Source organism: Silene latifolia, chromosome X (genome assembly GCF_048544455.1).
Source record: "Silene latifolia isolate original U9 population chromosome X, ASM4854445v1, whole genome shotgun sequence".
NCBI classification, from domain to species: domain Eukaryota; kingdom Viridiplantae; phylum Streptophyta; class Magnoliopsida; order Caryophyllales; family Caryophyllaceae; genus Silene; species Silene latifolia.
Genome location: NC_133537.1, coordinates 299,613,128 through 299,635,482, shown reverse-complemented (window position 1 = coordinate 299,635,482; position 22,355 = coordinate 299,613,128). Strand labels below are relative to the sequence as shown.

The window sequence follows — 22,355 nt, the reverse complement described above, 5'->3', positions numbered from 1 at the left end:
ATGGGACACATTAATGAGAAACGCGTAAAAGCGACTCATCAAACATGGAGCTATCTCGGCCTTTGATTTTCAATCATTTGGCACGTGTGAATCATGTCTCATCGGTAAGATGACTCGGATTTCCTTCAAAGGTGTTGGAATGCGCGCTGCCGACCTATTAGGGCTCATACACACGGATGTATGTGGTCCTATGTCAATCACCGCACGAGAAGGCTATAGGTATTTCATCACTTTCACGGACGATTTGAGTAGATATGGCTATGTCTACTTAATGAAGCACAAAAGTGAATCCTTTGAGAAATTCAAAGAATACCAAAATAGGGTACAGAACCTATTAGGTAGAAAGATTAAAACACTACGTTCGGATCGTGGTGGCGAGTATCTTTCTCACGAGTTTGATCGGCACCTAAAGGATTTGTGGGATTGCCCTACGATTAACTCCACCGGAACACCTCGGTGAATGGTGTGTCCGAACGGAGAAATCGAACTTTACTTGATATGGTTCGATCCATGATGAGTCACACGGTTTTACCTGATTCATTATGGGGTTATGCTCTTTTGTCAGCCGCTCTAATACTTAACCGAAGTCCGTCTAAAGCTGTTGACAAGACTCCATATGAACTATGGAAGGGAACGGTCCCTAACTTGTCCTTTATACGGGTTTGGGGCTGCGAGGCTTATGTCAAGTGGAGACACGAAGATAAGCTCGGCCCGCGATCGGTCAAGACATACTTTATAGGTTATCCTAAAGGATCACGTGGTCATTACTTCTATTCGCCAACCGAACAACGTGTTTTTGTTGCGGCTAGTGCGACATTCTTAGAGAAGGAATTTCTCGAGAATGCAAAGAGTGATAGAACCTTCGACCCGTCGGAGATTCCAGAACCAAATACCGAGCAACTATTGGAGGAACCTATTCCTTCAATCCCGGCTGCGGTGAACATTCCCGAGGAACCTAGGAGGTCGGGAAGAGTCTCTATTCCTCCGGACCGATACATCGGTATGGTCGAGGAACATGACATAGATGACGTTCTACTCTTAACGAGTAGTGAACCCGCAACCTATAAAGGTGCCGTGACCAGATTCGACTCGAAACTATGGCTTGAGGCCATGAAATCCGAGATGGACTCTATGTATGAGAACAACGTGTGGGATCTTGTTGACTTACCTGCTAAGGTTCGTCCCCTTCAATGCAAATGGCTTTACAAGATAAAGCATTCTGTGGAAGGTCGGCAAGATATCTACAAAGCACGACTAGTTGCTAAAGGTTTCACCCAAGTGCCAGGTTTGCACTACGATGAGATTTTTGCACCCGTAGTCATTCTGCGTTCCATTCGGATTATCTTAGCGATTGCCGCTTTTCATGACTATGAAATTTGGCAAATGGACGTGAAGACCGCCTTCTTAAACGGCTTTTTGGAGGAAGAGTTGTACATGGTACAACCCGAAGGTTTCATCGATCCAGGACATCCTAAGAAAGTGTGCAAGCTTAAGCGTTCCATTTATGGACTTAAGCAAGCATCAAGGAGTTGGAATCATCGCTTCGACCAAGTGATAAAAGACAATGGATTTACTCGATCGGTCGAGGAACCATGTCTATATATCAAGTCGAGTGGGAGCAAAATTGTCTTCCTAATATTGTATGTTGACGACATACTCCCGATTGGGAATGACATACCTCTCTTAACTTCGGTGAAAGTATGGTTGAAAAACCATTTCCGGATGAAAGATCCGGGAGAGGCGCAAAGAATTCGGGCATCCGTATCTATCGAGATAGATCACGTCGGATGTTATCTCTCGATCAGAGTCTTACATAGACAAAGTCCTAGAGAGATTCAAAGATGACTAACTCCAAGAAGGGGTTTCTTCCTATGGCTCCAGGGGTGCATTTGAGCAAGTCTCGGGCACCCGAGACACCGGAAGAGAAAGAGCGCATGACACGGATTCCTTATGCTTCGGCTATAGGATCAATCATGTATGCCATGATATGCACACGTCCGGGCGTGGCATATGCATTGAGTATGACAAGTCGATTCCAACAAAGAACCAGGTGAACCACATTGGTTGGTCATCAAGAACATTCTTAAGTACCTACCGAGGACTAAAGATTGGGCATTGACTTATGGAGGCGATCAAAAGCTATGCGCAACCTATCGTTCTGTGCAGATGCTAGCTTCCAAACGGATCGAGATGACTCGAAATCTCGTCTGGATTCGTTTTACTCTTAATGGCGCTACGCAGTCAGTGGAAGAGTTCGAAACAAATCAATACAGATTCTACGACGAGTCCGAGTACTATGCCGCGTCTGAAGCTACAAAGGAAGCGATATGGATGCGTCAATTCTTACAAGGGCTCTCTGTAGTGCCTAGTTCGAATGACCCGATCACCATCTATTGCGACAATAGTGGTGCCATCTTCCAAGCTAAGGAGCCAAAGTCTAGCAACAAGTCTAGACATGTACAACGGAAAGCTCATCTAATCCGGGATTACGTGGAGCAAAAGACGATAGTGATAGAAAAGATTGCTACGAGATGACAACATAGCATCCTCTCACTAAAGCATTACGACAAGATAAGCATGAAGGGCACGTTAATTCCATGGGAATTAAACGTGTTCCTAAGTTGTAGTACTCTTTTATGGATCAGATTCATTCTCCTTTGTACTCTATACGACATCATCGTTTTGATATTTTATATATATTTTGTTTTTCATGTGGAATTGTACGACGATTTTGAACACCACAAAGTGAACTGAACAAACATCATATCTTGTTAGTCCTTAATTGCCCACATGAGCTGATAACTCTGGCAATTATTTTGTGACGTTGGTTGATGGTGGGTTCAACGAGCCATAAGTCAACCGGTTGATGACCAATCACAGAGGCGAGTTATACGGATATCTCGTAGGACACCATTGTGACATCGACGTGGAGTCCTAAATGTTTTATAACATTCGTTGCCCGGTCGTGGATAGGACTTCCATGGTGATCCTTAGAGTCGAATCTCTTGACTATCGACTGTCTCTTGAGACTACGGCAGATTTTGGGTGACTTTGGTTTCTTTCTCACGGTCATCCGTAACAGGGGGCCAAGTAGATTTTTTCTGGGTCATTTCATGCTGTGCTTAGATCGGAAGGAGTCGAGTTGAAGGAAATATTCAGCCTTTATCAGGTACTCGATATTTCTCGGGGCCACTCGAGGAGTCAGAATCGAAATGCATGGCCATGCTCGGATACGGATTCGTTTTATCAGTTAAGTTACTCTCTAGTCGGGGAAACCACTCTAGATACAGATCGATTGTAAAATACGACCTTTGCGGATCCGGATCTGCAAATTGTTTTACATTGAGTGGGAGAAATTTTTAAATGAATATGAGAATCGGTTATCGCACATACACTTGTACGGACAAGTGGGAGTTTGTTGGAGCTTGTGTCCTCCGGTTAGTGCGGATAACGTCATTGCACATACACTTGTACGGACAAGTGGGAGCTTGTTGGGGTTGGTGTCCTTAACAATTAGTGCAAGGACTTATAAACCTCTAAAAGGATCAAAGGGCATACTTTTGGTATTATTATCAGTTGATCCACGTTTATCAATAACGGTTGGCTTGCTAGATAAGTTTGACGTTATTGTCATACAGATGGCGGTGATCAACTGGTCCCTAAAAGTCACACCTATAGGATACGTTCGAGAGATGTGACGGTATGAAAATACTGTCATGTAGATGCCAAAATTGACTAACCAATTAGTCCGAGTTATTTGACTAGTAATTAGTCAAATATGTGATGTTGAGATATTATATTTAATACGGATTAAATATCATGGGCTAAGGCGAATTAACCAGTTAATTCGTAAAATTAAATATAAACGATTTATATTTAATTAAATGTATATTGAATATAATTATACAATACTGCTTTGTCGGACACGAATTAATAATTCAGCTAACCCGTATTATTAGCTGATGCCTTAATTTCCGATAACCGATAACAGTTTATAATATAAACCCGTCATATACATTTTAGCATTTGGCGAACTGGACCTCGAGCTAAAATTAAGAGGAAGTGGAAGCCCACTTCCCCATGCATGCACTCGGTCCGGCCGAACCAAACAAAAGGAGAGACTCCCTCTCCTTTTGACTTAGACAATTTCATTTGCGAAAAAAACTAGGGTTTTGAAGAGCATTCTCCTCGAAAAACCCGAGATCTCTCATCTCGACAAAACTCACATCAGTTCTCCCTATATTGCAAGGCAATCGGAGAACACTGTTCTAGCACAAGGGCATATCTCGGACAAAGTCTTGGGTGTAACAATTAGGAGGAAATCTGCTTTGATTTCTGTTCTTTACGCCGCAATTTTAAAGGACCCGAGGTTATTTCTATACATTAATCATTTCATTGTGTTTATCGTTTTATGACTATAAATTGCATGTTTAAATTTACGTTATAGTCCTGCAATTAAAGGGTAGTATACGGATATTAACCCACATGAGGGTGGCTTTGTGGAGGTTTGGCCTACACAACATTCTCTTTCGCCGTGAGTGGAATTATTTGGAATTGTAGGGGCCTTAATAATCGCTCACCCCTACAATTCCAAAATTAAGAGCGCTAGTAAACAATAAGTGTTATGATTTTCTTTTTCTTATTGAGACTAAATGTAATGTAGACTCTATTAGTCCTTTGTTTAGATCTTTGGGTTTTGTCAAGACCACCGAAGTTGATGCCTTTGGGACAGCCGGTGGCCTTTGGGTCGGATGGAAAAAGGAAGCTAAGATGAGCTTCGTGACTTCATGTAGCAACTATGTGGCCTTATTAGTAGAAAAATATAATGACTTATTATGGTATCTTGTGTTGTTTTATGGTGCCTCTAACTACAAAGAAAGGGAGTCGGTTTTATTGAAGTTAGAGGAATTTTTGGGCCGTTTAGAGCACCCATTCCTTATCATAAGGGATTTTAATCAAGTGGAGTATGTGTGCGACAAATTGAGCTCAAATAAAAATTCTATTCCGGGTGCCTATGAGTTCAATAATTGGAAATTAAGGAACGAACTTTTGGATATACCTTTTAAGGGACCAAGATTTACATGGTGCAATAATAGGAAAGGTGAAAAAAGGTGTATGAACGTATTGACAAGGCTTTGGGATCTAAGGATTGGTTTTCTCTCTTTCTGAACATGGGAATTAAACACTATCCAATACAAATATTGGATCATGCACCTATAGAGGTTGATCTCAATCTTACAAGGAATAATACCAAAAAGCCTTACCGTTTGGATGGATGGGCTTTGGAGTATCCAGAATGCATACAAATTATAAGAGAGGCTTGGGATTTCCGGGTAAATAGCTCCCCAACCTATAAGGTTATGAGGAAATCATCCCAGGTTAGACAAAGCGTTAAGAAACGAGCTCTTGATAAACGGAAGGAGTGGATGGAGAAATGGGAAGATTTTGATGTTAAACACGAATAGAGTATGGATTTGGCCATTAATAGAGGCAAAGAGGAAGAGTATACTAGGATCAATGAGGAAATTCGTGAATTCGTCCACCGCAACAACTATTTAATGGAAACAACGAGCAAAGCTAAAATGGATGGTGGATGGTGACACATGTACTAAATATTTTTTCAATTGGGTGAAAGGTAGAGAGGGTCGAAACATCATTCTGGAGGTTAAAGGCACTGGTGGATTATGGTGCTATAGCTGATACCCGTCGTTGTGAGCACCAAAAATAAATTTATAATTCCTATTAAAACTAACCTAGGCTAGTGGTAATAGGGTCGAACCACAAGGAGGCGAATGTAATTAAAAGTTGTCTAAATTTAGTCTAAGGTAACAAGTGTGGGGGTTGATTTGATTTGGTTTATAGCTGATAACAATAAAAGACAATAAACTAAAGAAATATATTAAATCAAATATAAAGAAGGGTACTAGGATGGTCGGTTCACTATAGTTTCGGCCGCAGCAAACTAAGTCGGTCTAAATCAAACACATGAGGCGGGAAACAAGAGGTCCTCTCGGTCCACTCTCAACAGATAGCATCTTTCGATCTCGCTATAAGTCCCTAATATCACTAATACTGACTCTCGTCCTGAAAAGTGACTAATAATCTAAACTTTACCTATCTTTCGATCTCAGCATAGTTTAGTCATTTTAATTGGTAGTCAATCAACTGTCCCTATCTCTCGATCTAATGGGTCAGTCATATCCTAAACATTCAACTAGTCGTGTGCACTCGATTCGTCGAATAAAGAATTAAAACAATTAAAACGAAGGTAAAACCTCACGTGGTCAGTCGATCGACCAGGCATGGCGGTCGATCGACCAACACGCGAATCAGGCCGTGTTTATTCTATGCCGCCTACACTATAGTTCCCCTACATCCTAGCACGATTAAATTAGCTACTCATACTAGGGATGATAACAACAATGAAATTAACTAAATAAAAAGAAGAATTCATGCTTGAAATAAAAGAGCAAACGATTAACATAAAACGAGGATTACGGTTTCGGGAAACTAACTAGCAATTTCTATACTATCAACGCAATAAAGATGATCTGAAATAAGAGTAAGGGAATACCGAAATTGCGGAAGGATTGTAACGGAATGATTGAAAGCACAACGAAAATCCAATGCGAAATAATATCCCGAACCCTAATTATTTGATAAACTCGATCTAATGACCTAATGGAAGAACTAGACTCGATCTAATGACCTAATAGAACGAGTTCAATCTCAGAGCGAATTGTAAACTGTAAGGCCTAAACCATTTTAATGCAATAACCAACAATCAATTAGCAATTATGAATCATGCAAACGAATTATAAAGTCGTTAAGAACTCGACAAACCGTCAACTATAGAGACTCATCAAATCGGACTCTCACGGGTCGCTCAAATCACTCATAAGCACAGGTGAAAATATAAGAGGATAGAAAGAATTCATATTGTAATGACTCTCACCTAACTACGACCTATAAGAACATGCCTGCAGTATAATATGAAAGTAATCTCTATGACCGTACATATGCATTCCAACCAACAAATGACCATGACACATGTCGAGGTATATATGGGATATGTGAGGTATGGGTAAGAAAAGGCAAAATATTTATGGAAAAGTGGAGGTACAGGTGATCAAGCTAGTACCTAACAAAGCCAAATGACAACATCCTTCTTCTTGCTCAAAATCAATTGAAACGGTGCTATAGCAAGCACAAAACTCACAATCTCCAGTACAACAGTAATCAACCGACTCCCCATAAGATACTAATGCAACATGGGAGCAAAAATCGCCATAAGATAAAGGCTTGAATTATGCGAATTGATTTTTTTTCTCCTTTCTCGGAATGCAGTCGATCGACCAATGCGGTCAGTCGATCGACTGCCTTCTACAGTACAGGAACTCTTTTTTTTTCTCCTTTTTCGAATCATTTTTTTTTTCATTTCTTTTTTTTTCTTTTCTATTGCTTTCTTTCTTTCTTTCCTTTTTCCCAACAACGTCTCAATCGAGCAAATACCGCCAAAAACGAAGTAACAATCCCAACAACATAGACTACTAGCTTGACAAAGGACAGGCTAAATGTAGGATGTATTAATGGGACAAAAAGGATGTTTTTGGCAGTGTGGAGCTTATGGGCAAAACGAATAAAGGGAAACTTCTACCACATGTGTCAACAAACCACAAACCGAATGCATACAGGTATTAAGCAGATTAAGTTCATATTTATGCATATTGATGTAACATGTCTTATAAGGAGTAACTACTCACATCCTAAATAAACTGGTCATAGATGTCACCAGTTGTAGGCTCTAAATCTCAGAAATATGATGTAGTTTGCCAAAATTCTAAGTCACGTCTCAAGTTCAGCAAGAAATGTAACGAAAACTCGTAGATATGCACTTATACGATTCTACTAATAACATGTCAATTAGCAAGGCTTAGGCATAAACAACTGCAAATGCAATGTCATCATTGAAATACTACCATTCCGACTCGACCTATATGCTAAAATAAACGTGCATTTTTTGAAATTTTTGAAATTTTTCGATTTTTTTGGATTTTCTGTATATATAGGAAATGAAATAAACAATGCAAAACAAAATGTAAACGTGAATGCAAGCAAATGGTACGCGACGCAAAACCCTTACCCAAACCAAATCGCACAATGTCCCCATTGTGCAAAATCATGTAATGAAACAAAAGAGAAACGGGAATTTGCGTAAAATGAAATAAATAAATATGACATGAAGTAAAGTCTTAGAAACTCACAAGACTTTAAGCGCAGCAAAGGAAACCTCCCCAAACCAGCGTGAGCTAGGAGGTTTCAGTAGCCAGCAGTGCTACCAATAAGTACCTGAAAAGACAAACAAATACCACGCATAAAACCGAGAAGGCAATAAAGAAGCGATATTTTGTGCATACTTGAGAAAAATAGAAGAAATAAATAATGACGGAAGATAATGGTGGAGTAGAAAACTCCCTCAATTCCGCAAATCGACCAAACACAGCAGGGGAGAGGTCGTGAACAAGTACAGCAGTGCAGGGCGGTCGATCGACCATATCACCCAGTCGATCGACCAAGGCGAAAGGAACAGTAGCTCCTGGGAACTGCAGCCCAGTCGATCGACCACACAGACCAGTCGATCGACTGGAAATACTGCTGTAACTTCAGATTTCTTCGTATTTGCTCAATAACTTGAGCTAATGAGGTCTAAAAACCTGCAAGTGCACAATAATACGCGCCCAAAATTGCGCAAAACCCAAAGTGAAGTCTAAAGTGCTTAAAAACTCCTAAACAAAATAATTAAATGCGAAGTCTCGCGCACACAAAAGCAATAAAAAAGTGTTTAAAAGCAATAAAATGTTCGTAAAGAATGTGATCAACTAATGGTTGATCAATAACGGCCACGGTATGGCCCACTTCTTCGGCTTCTGGCTACAAGAGGTAGCCTCAACGGTGCTTATCTTCTCAGCTGCACCCTTCTTAGCTTCAACATCCGCCGAACTCAACGGGTCAACAGCTTCTATATCTCCCCAGTCAATGATCTCTTCGGACTCGTCAGAATCCAAATCGGACTCTCTCACTTTGACCGGCTCATCATCAACTTCCTCATCAGTGCCATAGCTAAGGCAACCAAGACCGCCTCGTGAAATGATGGGCTCCTTCACAGCTGGAGCGACTTGCGGCTCTTCCTTCCCCAAACCAGCTCCTGCAATATCAGAAATAGACAAATCTTCCTCCAATTTGCTCCCAATCTGGGGCGGAGGGGTTATGACAGGAATAGGAGTAGAGATAGGCATGTCAGAAAGCACAAAGTAGGATTTCTTTTCAGAAACCGTATTACAAGTCACAGGCCACATGAGGTCTTTCTTCTTAGCAGGTTGGGCAAAAACAATGGAATGCTTCCCTACTTTAAAAGTCAAGGTTCCCGAACCTATATCTATGACTGCACCAGCAGTGTGCAGAAATGGTCTACCCAATATGATAGGAATATGGGCATCCTCAGGCATATCAAGTACAACGAAGTCTACAGGGAAAAAGAACTTTCCTATTTGCACGGGAATGTCTTCTAAGACTCCTATAGGCTGGACCGCAGATCGATCGACCATGCATCTTTCGTCATGTCGGTCACTGCGAACCTAGTTAATTTAAGCTTTCTAGCAAGACTCAAGGGCATTACACTTATACTGGCTCCTAAGTCACATAATGCCTTCTCAATAGAAAAGGTACCAATGCTACAGGGAACGGAAAAGCTACCTGGGTCTTCTAGTTTGTGAGGTGCAGTGTGGGTCAGATAAGAACATGACTCTTTAGTAAGTGCGACGATGCACGTTTCAAGTGACCGCTTTTTAGATAAAAGTTGTTTCATGAATTTAGTATAAGCGGGCACTTGGTTTACCAACTCGAGAAAAGGAACTTGTACATTCAAGCTACGAATAACTTTTTCAAACTTATTAAAAGATACATGTTCCTTCGTCGGCACTAATCTCTCTGGATATGGGGCTGTAAGAAGTAACTTAGCCCTCTTCTCTAAATCTCGCATGCCGGCATCCGTGGACTTAGGCTGAAAGTCCACCACCTTCTCCTTGTTGAAGCTTGACCCCTCTTCAGACCGTCTCAAGTATGAACCATTGATCGACATTGGGTCGAACTTCGGAACCGGGACTGACCCTTCAGCACTTGGGTCTTGCCCTAATATTTTCGGGACTGTCGTACCCCGAAATAAGTGATCCCTCAAGTTATCGGGCATCGGAGGACGAAAAGGCTCACTATCAGCAGCGATCTCAGTCGATCGACCAGTGAGGTCAGTCGATCGACTGACTTGAACAGGACCAGAAGTTTCTGTTTGTCGCACTTCAATCGATCGACCGGGTATGTCAGTCGATCGACTGATATACCTGGTACACGCCTTTTTCTTTCCTTTGTTCGTTCCAGCTTTGTTTTGACTCGGTTTCGCTCCATCTTTTTCAGCATTGTCCTCGACCATAGCAGGCCCCTCCAGGGTGGACCCGCTCCTCAAAGTGATGGCATTAAGGGTCTCCTTTTGGTCTGTCTGAGTCGGTAGGTGTCCTGTAGCTCGAGTGGTATTCTTGCTAGCCAATTGACCAATTTGGCTCTCTAGTAGTTTCATCCCGGCCTCTCTAGCTTGGGACTCCTTTTGCAACATATTCTTCAATTCAGCAAACTCAGAATTTTGGGATTGTTGCTGCTGCGGCACATAGGGAGGTTTTTGATATTGTTGTTGCTTATGAGGAGGCACATAAGTCTACTGCTGCTGCTGCTGTGGAGGTTGAGTCGAATTTAGGACATTCTGGCTACTCCACCTTAAGTTGGGATGGACATTCGGCTCATAGTACGTGTTTGTCTGCCTGTAATGTTGAAAAGCAGCACAAGACTCGAAGGGACTAGGACAATTTTCTGCAACATGTCCCTCAGCTTCACATCTTCTACAGATGAAAGGACCGTCTGAAACAGCATTCACATGATACAACCCTCCTTTAGAAGCTCCTCCCAACTCGTACTTGTCAAACCTCGCTGTGAGAGCCTCTAATGCGGCTACGGAAGGGATTCAAAGACTCTCCTCCTCGATTGCCTCTCGAATTCCCACATTCAGCTTTATGGGTGGCTAAATCATCAATGATCTTCCACCCCTTAGTCTCTCCTATATTCTCAAAGAAATCGGCCATTGGGCTGCACATCCAAGATAGCCCTCTGATCGTCATACAGCCCGTTATAGAACTGATTGCAAAGACTCCATTTTTCGAACCCATGGTGCGGTATGGTTCGCACCAGCTTCTTGAAACGGACCCATGCTTCATGGAAGTTCTCCTCAGGTCCCTGTTTAAAGCTCGTGATCTGAGCTCTAATGTGTAGATACCTCATTTCTGAACCTCTCGCAAACCACCCGGTGATGATTGGGCCGCATGTTTGGTACGCGGAACGATTTGTGACAGTTCGTAAGATTATCGTCAAGTGATTGCTCAAATATTAATGTCTATCTCTTAGTTGTCATCTACGTGCCGATACGGTCGTTTTGACAGTAATTAGAGTACATTCGGAGTCCGGGCCTAAAACCGTCTCCATTTTCTGATAACCGTTAAATCCCGAGTCAGAATGTTCTGGAATGTTCCGGATATTTCTATTCCATATTTCACACTTTTTATCTTTTGGTAAACAATTTCCCGTAATATTCACATAAGATATTAAGGAAAACCGAATTATTTCCGTCCTACCATAACTTAAACACGGAAATCTTTCTTCCGCAGAGAGAAACCACTTGGGAACAGACATTTAGCAGTCTGCGCCTTTTCCAAGAGACGCAGTGGTTGCTGCGCCTCTTCCCAGATCCTTTTCTGCGTAATTTTCGTATCTTTTTCATATCTTTCCGAGATTCACTTCCAAAGAGTCTCCGAAACCCTAATTCCTTCACGTGATTAGTATAAATAGGAGCCTTCGCTCCTCATATTTCTCACGCGAGTGTCCGCCCTTCTCTTCTCCCTTTGCATTCTAGACCTTTGTTCTTACTTTTTGGCGTCTACGTGCTTGAACTTTCGACCACGTAAGCTCGGATCCTTCTGAGTACCAGCCTCGTTTGCATGACCGACCAATTTGACCAACTCCACAATCAATCAACTTAATTAATCTAATCGTTTTCCTCTTACGATGGCACTTTCTTTGCATTCGCGTCGAGCATCACTAATCGATATCTTAGTCCTTCTCGTTTCGTCAACATGTAAGTCTGAGGGCGTATAATCTCTCTTTTATTTATTGTATTTTAATTATTGTAATCATTACTGTAAGGTTTATGTCGAAAATACCTTTTGAAACCGATTTCTAAAACCGTCTTTAAAACCTCTTTTTACGGATTTCCAGTAGATAACCGTCGAGAAAGGACGCAACAACTACTGCGCCTCTTCGAAGGAGCGCAGTACCTGCTGCGCCTCTTCGTGAGGCTGCCGCAGTTCCTGCTTCCTTTCTTCTTCTCTCGTCCTCTGTAATTCGTCGTGTTTATTTATTTTCATTTGTTTGTTAATTCTTTGACACACAATCACATAATAATTTCACATGTATATCATTAATCATCATCATTAGTTCGTATAATTCATTGTTAAATCCGACTTAAATCCCTTATAATCAATATTTGCGGGTTTTCGTCATTAAATTCAATCCGGGTTGTAGAAATTCAATTCATCAATATTGGGTCTCTGGAATTCATCTTTGACATATTTGCATCTGTTTATTATTGTCACCATCGTATATTTGTCATTAATTCGTTATAATTAATCTATTTTATTCACTCATGTCACTAATCAATCATTCTTTCGTGTAAATTAATTAGTTATATTCCGTCTCATCCATGTTTTGTTGTTTTTATGACCCATTAATCACATGTAAATAACATATTAATCACTTTCATCCGAGTAAATAATTTAATCAATCGTTAAATTTACCAATTGATATTAACAATCCGCAATTCCGCTTCACAACCCGAACTCGGTCGAGAACAGACGCGCGGCGTCTGTGTGCCTTTATTCAAAGGACGCAGCTCTCTTTCTGCTTTATTCCGGTTGAATTCTGCTTCTGAACTCCGTTGTTGCTTGACCTAGTTTATTTAACATACGTATAATTAATTATTAATCGTATTATCATCTTCTGTTCTGTTCGTTAATTCTTTTATTATTTCGTTTTCTCAAATTATCCGTTTTAAAGGTATTTTCGACACAAATCGCCTATCCCAATGTAATTAATGTAATTTTCATTATTGCAATTTTCCTATTGTATTTATCATATTTCTTGTACCATTTGTATGTTTTCACATGTAATTGAGCATTAAATCCTACTTCGACCCAATTGTATGTTAATTACGTGTCAACCGACTTAGTTAATTTCTCACATGTTAGGATTAAAACTTGGATGTTGCATTGCATGCATATAGCCGACGATATATCGAGTACGAATAACTTCCCTAATCATTAGTAGAGGCCGCTATCGAGGCGGGCGGGATTAGGTGTTCGATCAAAAGAGCTTCCTAATACGTACCCTCACCCCTTACTCCAGATATCTGTGAACACCCGTGTTCATTGGCATCCACGAGAGTCATTCTAGACATAGAATGCTAAGGGTAACGATTGCTTAGTGTTCATGTCACTACTTTGTGTCTTGACATGACACGAGGTATTCGAACGGTTCCAATTTCCCATAAAAATTGGTGGCGACTCCATACAAAATGCAAACGCTTGTTTCTCCTCTCTCCCAAGCGCCCCCGTGGACACCCCCGCTGTCCACAGTTTGGCGACTCCGCTGGGGACAATACACTTACGTGTAGCAAGGGTGAAACTTGAACAAGGTTAGGGAATAGTTTGTATAAGACAATTGTCGGTTTTCATAACTCGGTCTTCCTAGATCGTTTTATTCGGCCTTCCTAGGCCCAACCCAACCCATTCGACCAATCGTCCCGTCTAAACGGTCCTAATTCTTATTTGGGCCTAAGGATGGATAGCGATTGACGTCATCCATACCATGGTACTTACTCTTGTTTGTATCAAGGGCCTTCACTACTTGAGGAAATGGACTAGGAATCGGCCTTACTCTTGTTTGGTACGAGCCTCTCCACAGACTTCGGGTTTGATGGTTCGGTATGGCAACCCACCCTTTAAACCAAAACCCTTTTAAATGCACTCAGCATCCCGTTATAATGCTTGTATAAATGTGTGTACCTTACGTGATCACCATTTCTAAACAAAACCATGACGATTTTTCAAAAATCAAAACCCTTTTCTTAATCAAAATTTCGAAATAGGCCTTCAATTAGCGCAAAATCCAGTCAAAACTTTGTCCATTTGTCGTGTCAAAATTCGGGCCACAAGCCCATTTCAAAACCTCACTTTGAGTCCACTCCTACAACTACACTATAGTTGACTAGGATACACATTTTCAAAAACTTTGTCTTTCTTCAAAGCTCACTCAACACAAGTAGCACACACCCACTTCACGAGTCAAAACATTTCTTCTTCTAGCAAGTGTGTTAGAATGGTCGATCGTGTTTTGATTCGTCGCCAATCTCCTATCCAGTTTTCAAGATGCCTGGATCCAGCGAAACAAACCTCCACCAACTTCAAGATGGTAATGATCGAATCCTAGCCGCGCTAGCCCAAATGCAAGTTACCCAAGACCAAGTCTATGACCGCCTTGAGCTCATCGAGGGCCGTATCTATGCCGTAGAGGGAAGGTTGCCTCCTCATGAAAGTGAAGTACTAGGTGACTCCGATAATGAATCCAAGGATGAAAATCCTCTCATGGGGATGATCAGTAGGCGAGAAAAGACTCCAATACTTAGAGGAGCAATTGATGTACCTTAAGGGGGATGACATTTATAGGGAGAACAATCGCAAGTATGAGGCCGTCAATTCCAAATTGCCAACCAACTTCAATATGACGGATATCCCTAAATTCAAGGGGCACGAGAACCCTTTAAACCACATCCGTGCCTTCAAGGATTACATGTCTATCAAAGGCATCAAATCCGAGATGTTCTTAAGGATCTTTCCTTCATCTCTTGACACTATCCCAAAACAATGGTTCTGCTCCTTAGATCATAAGAAGGTCGCTACTTGGGAAGATGTTGCAATCGAGTTTTCTAAACAATATGCGGATAATGTCGAGATCCAAGTTAACATGCGCACTCTAGAGGTTCTTACCCAAAATGAAAAAGAAGGATTCACCGACTTCCTAAGTAGGTGGAGGAAGACTAGTACCCAACTAGTTGAACGCCCGGATGAGGCTACCCTTGTGGAGAAGTTTGTGGACAATCTCAAACCCATCTACGCCAATCATTTGAGATACCAAAATATCAAAACTTTCAAAGACTTAACCGTACTAGGGACAAAGATTGAAGATGACATCCGTAAAGGACTCTTGTCCAAAACGGTAGGTCGAGGATATCAAGGTTCAACAAGTAGTTCATACGGTTCTACTAGCAAGACCGATGAAGTTAACCTTCTCGAGCCATCCAAGAAAAGCACCCCACCAAGGAAATTCACCAATCTTGGGGACACTTACTCCAACGCTCTAAAAAGGTTAATGAAGCAAGGTAAACTCCAACCCATTGGGCCTACTCCCGAACCCGAAAGGAAATCCAAATTCTGGGACGAGAACTCGTACTGTGAATACCATAGAGGCAAGGGGCACGACACAAAAAAATGCTACAAGTTGAAAAACGTGCTTCAAGACATGATTGAAGATGGTCGATTGCTAATACCGCCGGGAGGTAATCCCAACAACACTTAGAATCCTCTTGGAGTTCTAGTGATTACAAGTGATGAATCTACCTTAGATTGCTCACACCTCATTTCTCCAATCGAAAATGAAATCTATGCAATCGAGAATGAAGGGTTCTACTCTACTATCTCCCCTACCATTTCCGACTTCATCATATGGGCAAGGAGTGTAGATGGGCAAGTTTGGGAATTAGAAAATATGGTGACAAATTTACGCGATCCCAACGCAACCCCCAAAGACCATGTGCCAATAATCTTCTCTCAAAATGCTACTATGCAAGAAGTAGTCACCATGGTTGATAAACTAGTTGACCAAATCATACGACAGGAAGATGAAGTCATGAGAATGAGAGAGCTAACTGTAATCAATGGAGTTTGGGCCGACGATGATAAGGATGAGTATCTCATTAAAAACTCCCTAGTCAAAGAAATAGTCCAAAATGGTGAAGACCAAGATGTAGACCACCTAACTCGTTCGGGTCGTCCATATCAAAGCATTGCTCAAAACGGTCTAACCAACGTTGTTACACCAAATGATAACGAAGAGGACTCCACTGACCATTTGCTCAAGCAATTACAGAAGATGAAGGCTGATCTTTCAGTCTGGCAATTAGTAGCAAGCTCATTCCCACATCACCAAGCTTTACTGCAAGCTTTGGCCAAACTAAATGTAGCACATAACTCGACACCCGAAGATGTAGTCAACTTGGTCTTCCAAGAATCACCAAAGCTAAGTAATCCTATTACTTTCTCAGACGAAGATTTGCCACCTTTTGGCGCTAGTCACAATTTAGCTCTTTACATCACTGTCATTTGTCTAAAGAAAAATGTGCCAATGACCTTGGTAGATGATGGCTCCGCGGTCAACGTCATACCTCTCAAAACGGCATACAAGCTAGGCATGAAAGAGTCGGATTGGACCCTTACCAATCAAGGTGTGCGTGCATATGATGGTACACGACGAAAGGTGGTAGGACTTGTTAACCTAACCATAGCCACAGGGCCAATTGAACGAAAGGTTAACTTCCAAATAGTGGACATTGAAGCTTCCTTCAACATACTTCTGGGAAGGCCGTGGATTCACGCTTCCAAAGCGGTAACATCCACCCTTCATCAAAAGATCAAGATCCCACTAAATGGCAAAGTAGTGACGATCACTTCGTCACCCATCAAGGCAATAATCGAAAAACAGTCGAACAATCAAGTCCTTGCAGATCCCGTATACGAACTTGGAGGCTTCCAAAGTGTAAGCGTCATAGAAAGTGAGTTGGCACCCTTATACTATGATCCCTACTCCAACTTGGTGGTCAACCACATGCTCAAAACCCAGAGATACTTCCCTAGACTGTCTTTGAACCCTACCCGAAGAAACACCTTCGCACCATACAAGGAAGGCAACTCAAAGAGGATACCACTTGGACTCGGGTACAAACCCACTAAAGAAGAAGTTCTCGAAATGCTTGCCCAAGTCCAAAACCGTAAGCATGTAGGAGTCCAAATGAGACCCTATCTCCCTACTTTAAATGGGTACTTTGTTCAAGAAAGAAGTCTAGAACTCTTTCACGGATTTCCCGAGCCTTGGCATTATCTCGAGAGGAAGCTAGCCGGAATCGAGATCTTTCACAATTGCTACTTTATCCCTACAAAAACGGTTTCTACCGTCAAAACCCGTCAAGCACCTTGCTTAGACGAACAAGCTATTAGCCTGTTGTTCGGAGAAGATCGATTTGTTAGGGCCGCGCAGGATGAGATCATTACCATGATACTTCAAGACGATCGCTTCAACCCCACCGCGTTGATCACAGAAACCAACGCAAAACAGCAGAAAGGAAGGAGAAAATCAATCAAGTGGACCAACAATCAAGGAAGACTCTTCAAGCTCACCACTGGAGAAGGAGAGATTTTCAAAGGAGAACCAGAGGACGATGAGTTCGAGTCGGAGTCGGAGTCAGAGTCGGAGTCTAGAGAAGTCATTAGAGAGTCTCCTCCTGTCGTCATCCCTACTCCCTTTGTTTTTCCTAGCTTAGCCTCGAGTAGTCACAGTAGTTCGGGAAATGCCCCAACCACTGTCCCTTTGCCCCCACTGACCATGGATCAGTTGGCTTCTTTGTTTCAACTCTACTCAAATTTTAATATGAATAAATCAGGTTCTGCTTACTCTTTGTGTTATCTTGAGTGCAATTCTGTTTACGATGATACTGAGGATGGCCAAGACCCAGACTCGATCGAAATACCTCCCTACATAGCCAAAGAAATATTACAGGAAGGGGAAGGGGGACCAGTAATAGAGGACACCGAACCCATCAATGTAGGAACCGAACTAGAACCCCAAGAACTTAGGATAGGGACTACCTTGAGCTCTACCGAAAGGGCCGATTTCATAAACCTCCTAAACGAATTCAAAGACGTTTTCGCTTGGTCCTACAAAGACATGCCAGGGATCGACAGGGATATCGCTGAACATAGGATTCCGATTAAGCCAGGTTTCAAACCTGTGAAACAGAAGCTTCGACGAATGAGGACAGAATGGGCTCTCAAGATTAAGGAAGAAGTTGACAAACAATTCAAAGCCGGGTTCATCAAAGTTTCCGAGTATTCTGACTGGGTAGCCAACATAGTACCCGTACCCAAAAAGGATGGGAGAATCCGTGTTTGTGTTGACTTTAGGGACTTGAACAAAGCAAGCCCTAAGGATGACTTCCCTCTACCTCACATCGACATATTGGTGGACAACACTGCTGACCACGCGTTACTATCCTTCATGGATGGATATGCGGGTTATAATCACATCAAAATGGCCGTGGAAGATATGCATAAGACCGCCTTCGTCACTCAATGGGGAACCTATTGCTATACGGTCATGCCATTTGGATTGATCAACGCCGGAGCTACATATCAACGCACCGCGACTACACTCTTACATGACATGATGCACAAAGAAGTTGAGGTATACGTAGATGACATGATTGTCAAATCCAAGGAAAGAGAGGGGCATATTGCGAACCTTCGCAAGTTCTTCGCAAGGCTACAAAAGTACAACATGAGGCTCAATCCTCAGAAATGCACATTCGGGGTAAAATCTGGCAAACTCCTGGGATACGTCGTTAGTTAAAGAGGTATAGAAATAGACCCTTCCAAAATCAAAGCTCTGATCGAAATGCCACAACCTCAAACAGAAAAAGAAATCAGAGGATTCCTGGGAAAAGTGCAGTATATAAGCCGATTCATATCGAAACTTACAATGATTTGTGAGCCTATCTTCAAGAAACTCAAGAAAACAGACCACACCATCTGGGACGACGATTGTCAGAAGGCGTTTGACCGAATCAAAGAGATATTGGCTAAACCACCAGTGCTCATGCCACCTCAACGAGATCAACCTCTTGGTTTATATCTCACAGTAACCGAAACAGCCATAGGCGCCATGTTGGCTCAAACTGTAGGAAGTGAAGAAAGGGCTATCTACTACCTTAGTAAGAAGTTCCTGGAGTACGAGTGCAAATACTCACAACTCGAAAAGACATGCCTCGCTCTTGTGTGGGCAACGAAGAAACTACGCCATTACATGCTTAGCTACTCCGTCAAAATATATTCCAAAATGGATCCAGTCAAATACCTCTTCGAGAAACCCGTCCTCAACGGACGCCTAGCAAGATGGACCCTGATGCTCTCAGAATTCGACCTCAAATACGTGCCACTGAAAGCTATTAAAGGTCGCGCCGTCGCCGAATTCTTCGAAAAAAATCCCATCAATGACGCACAAACGATAGACAATTGGTCATTTCCAGACGAGGATATACTCCAAACTGATGTAGATTCCTGGGATCTTTACTTTGATGGAGCATCAAACTTGAGAGGATTTGGAATAGGAGTGTTGCTCATTTCTCCTGAAGGCGAGCATACACCAATTGATGTCAAACTCGACTTCGAGGTGACAAACAATGATGCAGAATACGAAGCTTGTCTCATTGGACTACAAGCGGCGGTAAGCTTAGGCATTAAAAACCTCCGAGTACATGGGGATTCATCACTGATCATCAACCAAGTTACAGGATCTTGGAAAATTCGAAGCGAAAGCCTCGCACCTTATCAGGCTAGAATAGACCAAGTCACTCAATTCTTTGATCACGTAACCTACCTACACCTACCTCGGGAAGAAAATCAATTTGCAGACGCTCTTGCGAAACTTGCATCTTTGATTAATATGCCGGATCACATGGTGGAAATGCCTTTGTGCATCGAACGACGGTCAGAGCCGGCTTATGTCCACCAAATCACCGATGAAGAAGAGATCGCGTAGGAACCCTGGTTCCAAGCAATCCTGAATTTTAAGCTTAATGGTACCTATCCACCCGATATGGACAAGAGGGGACAACGCGCTATACGCCTACTCGCTTCCCAATACGTTCTCATGCAAGGAGAGTTATAAAAAAGAACACTTCTTGGTGTAATCCTACGCTGCCTTGATCATTCACAGGCGCGAAAGGTGATGGAAGAAGTCCACGACGGAGAATGCGGTCCCCACATGAGTGGGCCCATGATGGCAAAGAAAATCACACGTCTGGGGTATTATTGGACCACAATGGAATCCGATTGCATCAAATACGTAAGACATTGCCACAATTGCCAAATCTTCGGGAATGTACAGCATGTCCCTCCTTCGTTGCTCTATACAATGACCTCTCTCTGGCCATTTTCTGCATGGGGAATTGACATAATCGGGAAGATAACCCCGGCCGGAACAGGAGGTCACTGTTTCATTCTAGTAGCAATTGACTATTTCACCAAATGGGTAAAAGCGGCTTCCTACACTAGTCTTACAGCTAAAAATGTGACAAAGTTCATACAAAACAACATCATCTGTCGATATGGTTGCCCACATGAGATCATTAGTGATAACGGATCACACTTCCAAGCTGAGACCGAGCAATTGCTAGCCAAATACAAGATTAAGCATCACCACTCTTCGCCCTATAGACCACAGACTAACGGCGCGGTAGAGGCGGCAAACAAGAATGTTGTCACGATTCTCAAGAAAATGATTGACAACTATAGAGATTGGCCAAGCAAGATACCCTTCGCTTTGTGGGGGTATCGTACATCTGTTAGGACGCCCACTGGGGCTACTCCTTTGTATTTGACCTACGGCATGGAAGCTGTACAACCAGTCGAGCTAGAAATACCATCCTTGCGTATTTTACTCGAAAGTCAAATCCCGGAAGCCGATTGGAAGAGGGATAGATATGAAGAACTCATCCTCCTGGATGAACATAGGCTACGCGCCTTGCATAATGTACAAACATATCAAGCACGTATCAAACGAGCTTTCAACAAAAGGGTTAGGCCAAGGAACATCAAGGAAGGAGACTTAGTGCTCAAATCGGTTAGAGCTCTTCTACCTGTTGACCCACGGGGAAAATTCAAACCTAATTGGGCCGGACCATTTCTAGTCAAATCCATACTCCCAGGGGGTGCGGTTAGAATCACAGACCTAGATGGGAATGAGTTTTCGAACCCAACAAACCTTGACCAACTAAAACGGTACTATGCCTAGAATAAAAACAAAAACGCGCCTCGCGTAACCCCACGTGTCGCTCTTGTGGCACTAAATAAACGGCCCCTGGCCAAGCTGAAATAAGCTAATGTCGCTGTGCTCTTGCATTTTGACAAATTTGTCATCCTCGTATCATCAAATAAACTAAATTTGTACCTTCAGAGTAAGCAAAAAGCTCATGCTTCTTTTCTAAGTTCATTACAAGCTCCTGCTTAGAACAATTATTCTTTTACATTTACTCGAACTACGCGCAAGGGTTTGATTTCATTTTTTTAAGTGAATACGTAGGCAATCCTTCATAGGATTCAACCCGTTATATCTAAAATGTAAATAGAAGGACATTTGCATTGCATTTGGAATTCGACAAGAATAATAAATAGAAAATCACAACGGTTTCATAACCACTTAACCTTTTTTTTTCATTTTTTTTTATTTCAATAATAATAGTAGGCTACATAATAAAAATAGAATAGGCTAGGATTCTAAAAACCCCACCTTTTTATTACAACAATAATAATAATAATCAAATAATAAATAAAGACTCGGGCTATTCCTCCATCTTCCCCTTGCCCTTGTCATTCTTGTCATATTTCTTGTCACGACCTCGAGCCGGACGCTCTTGCGCCACTTCAGACCTAATCACCAACGGTTTTTCTCGAGGCCTAGCTTTTCCATTCTTGCCAATCACCATTTCCGCGACAGGAGTAGTCTTTGGTTTTTTCGAAGGATGAACAACTTGAAACCCGGCTTCTTCCTCTCCCTCAGTCAAATGCTTTTCTTTCTCTTTCTCTACCTCGCGCACCTTGTAGTCAACGGGCTCGCGCTTCCTCAATCTCTCGCGCTCTTCCGGAGTAGTAGCCTTTCTCCATCGCAGATAAGAATCCGACACCCACAAGGCATTAGCGGAGAAATTCAAGAACCACATGTTTCTTTGGGCCCACTTAATGGCCCACTCTCTTCGGCTCTCTGTAGTAAGCGCCATAGCAGTCTGCCGGACGGTATCAAGCTTCGGGATCGTCTGTTTCAGC

General features: G+C 42.2%; 1 non-coding gene across 1 annotated transcript; it reads left to right on the top strand.

Annotated features, from left to right (window-relative positions):
• Positions 1-11,260: 11,260 nt before the first annotated feature.
• On the top strand, positions 11,261-11,367 carry LOC141625587 (small nucleolar RNA R71). Its single transcript, XR_012535359.1, has one exon. It is a non-coding gene; the product is annotated as a small nucleolar RNA R71 (small nucleolar RNA).
• The last annotated feature ends 10,988 nt before the right edge of the window (positions 11,368-22,355 follow it).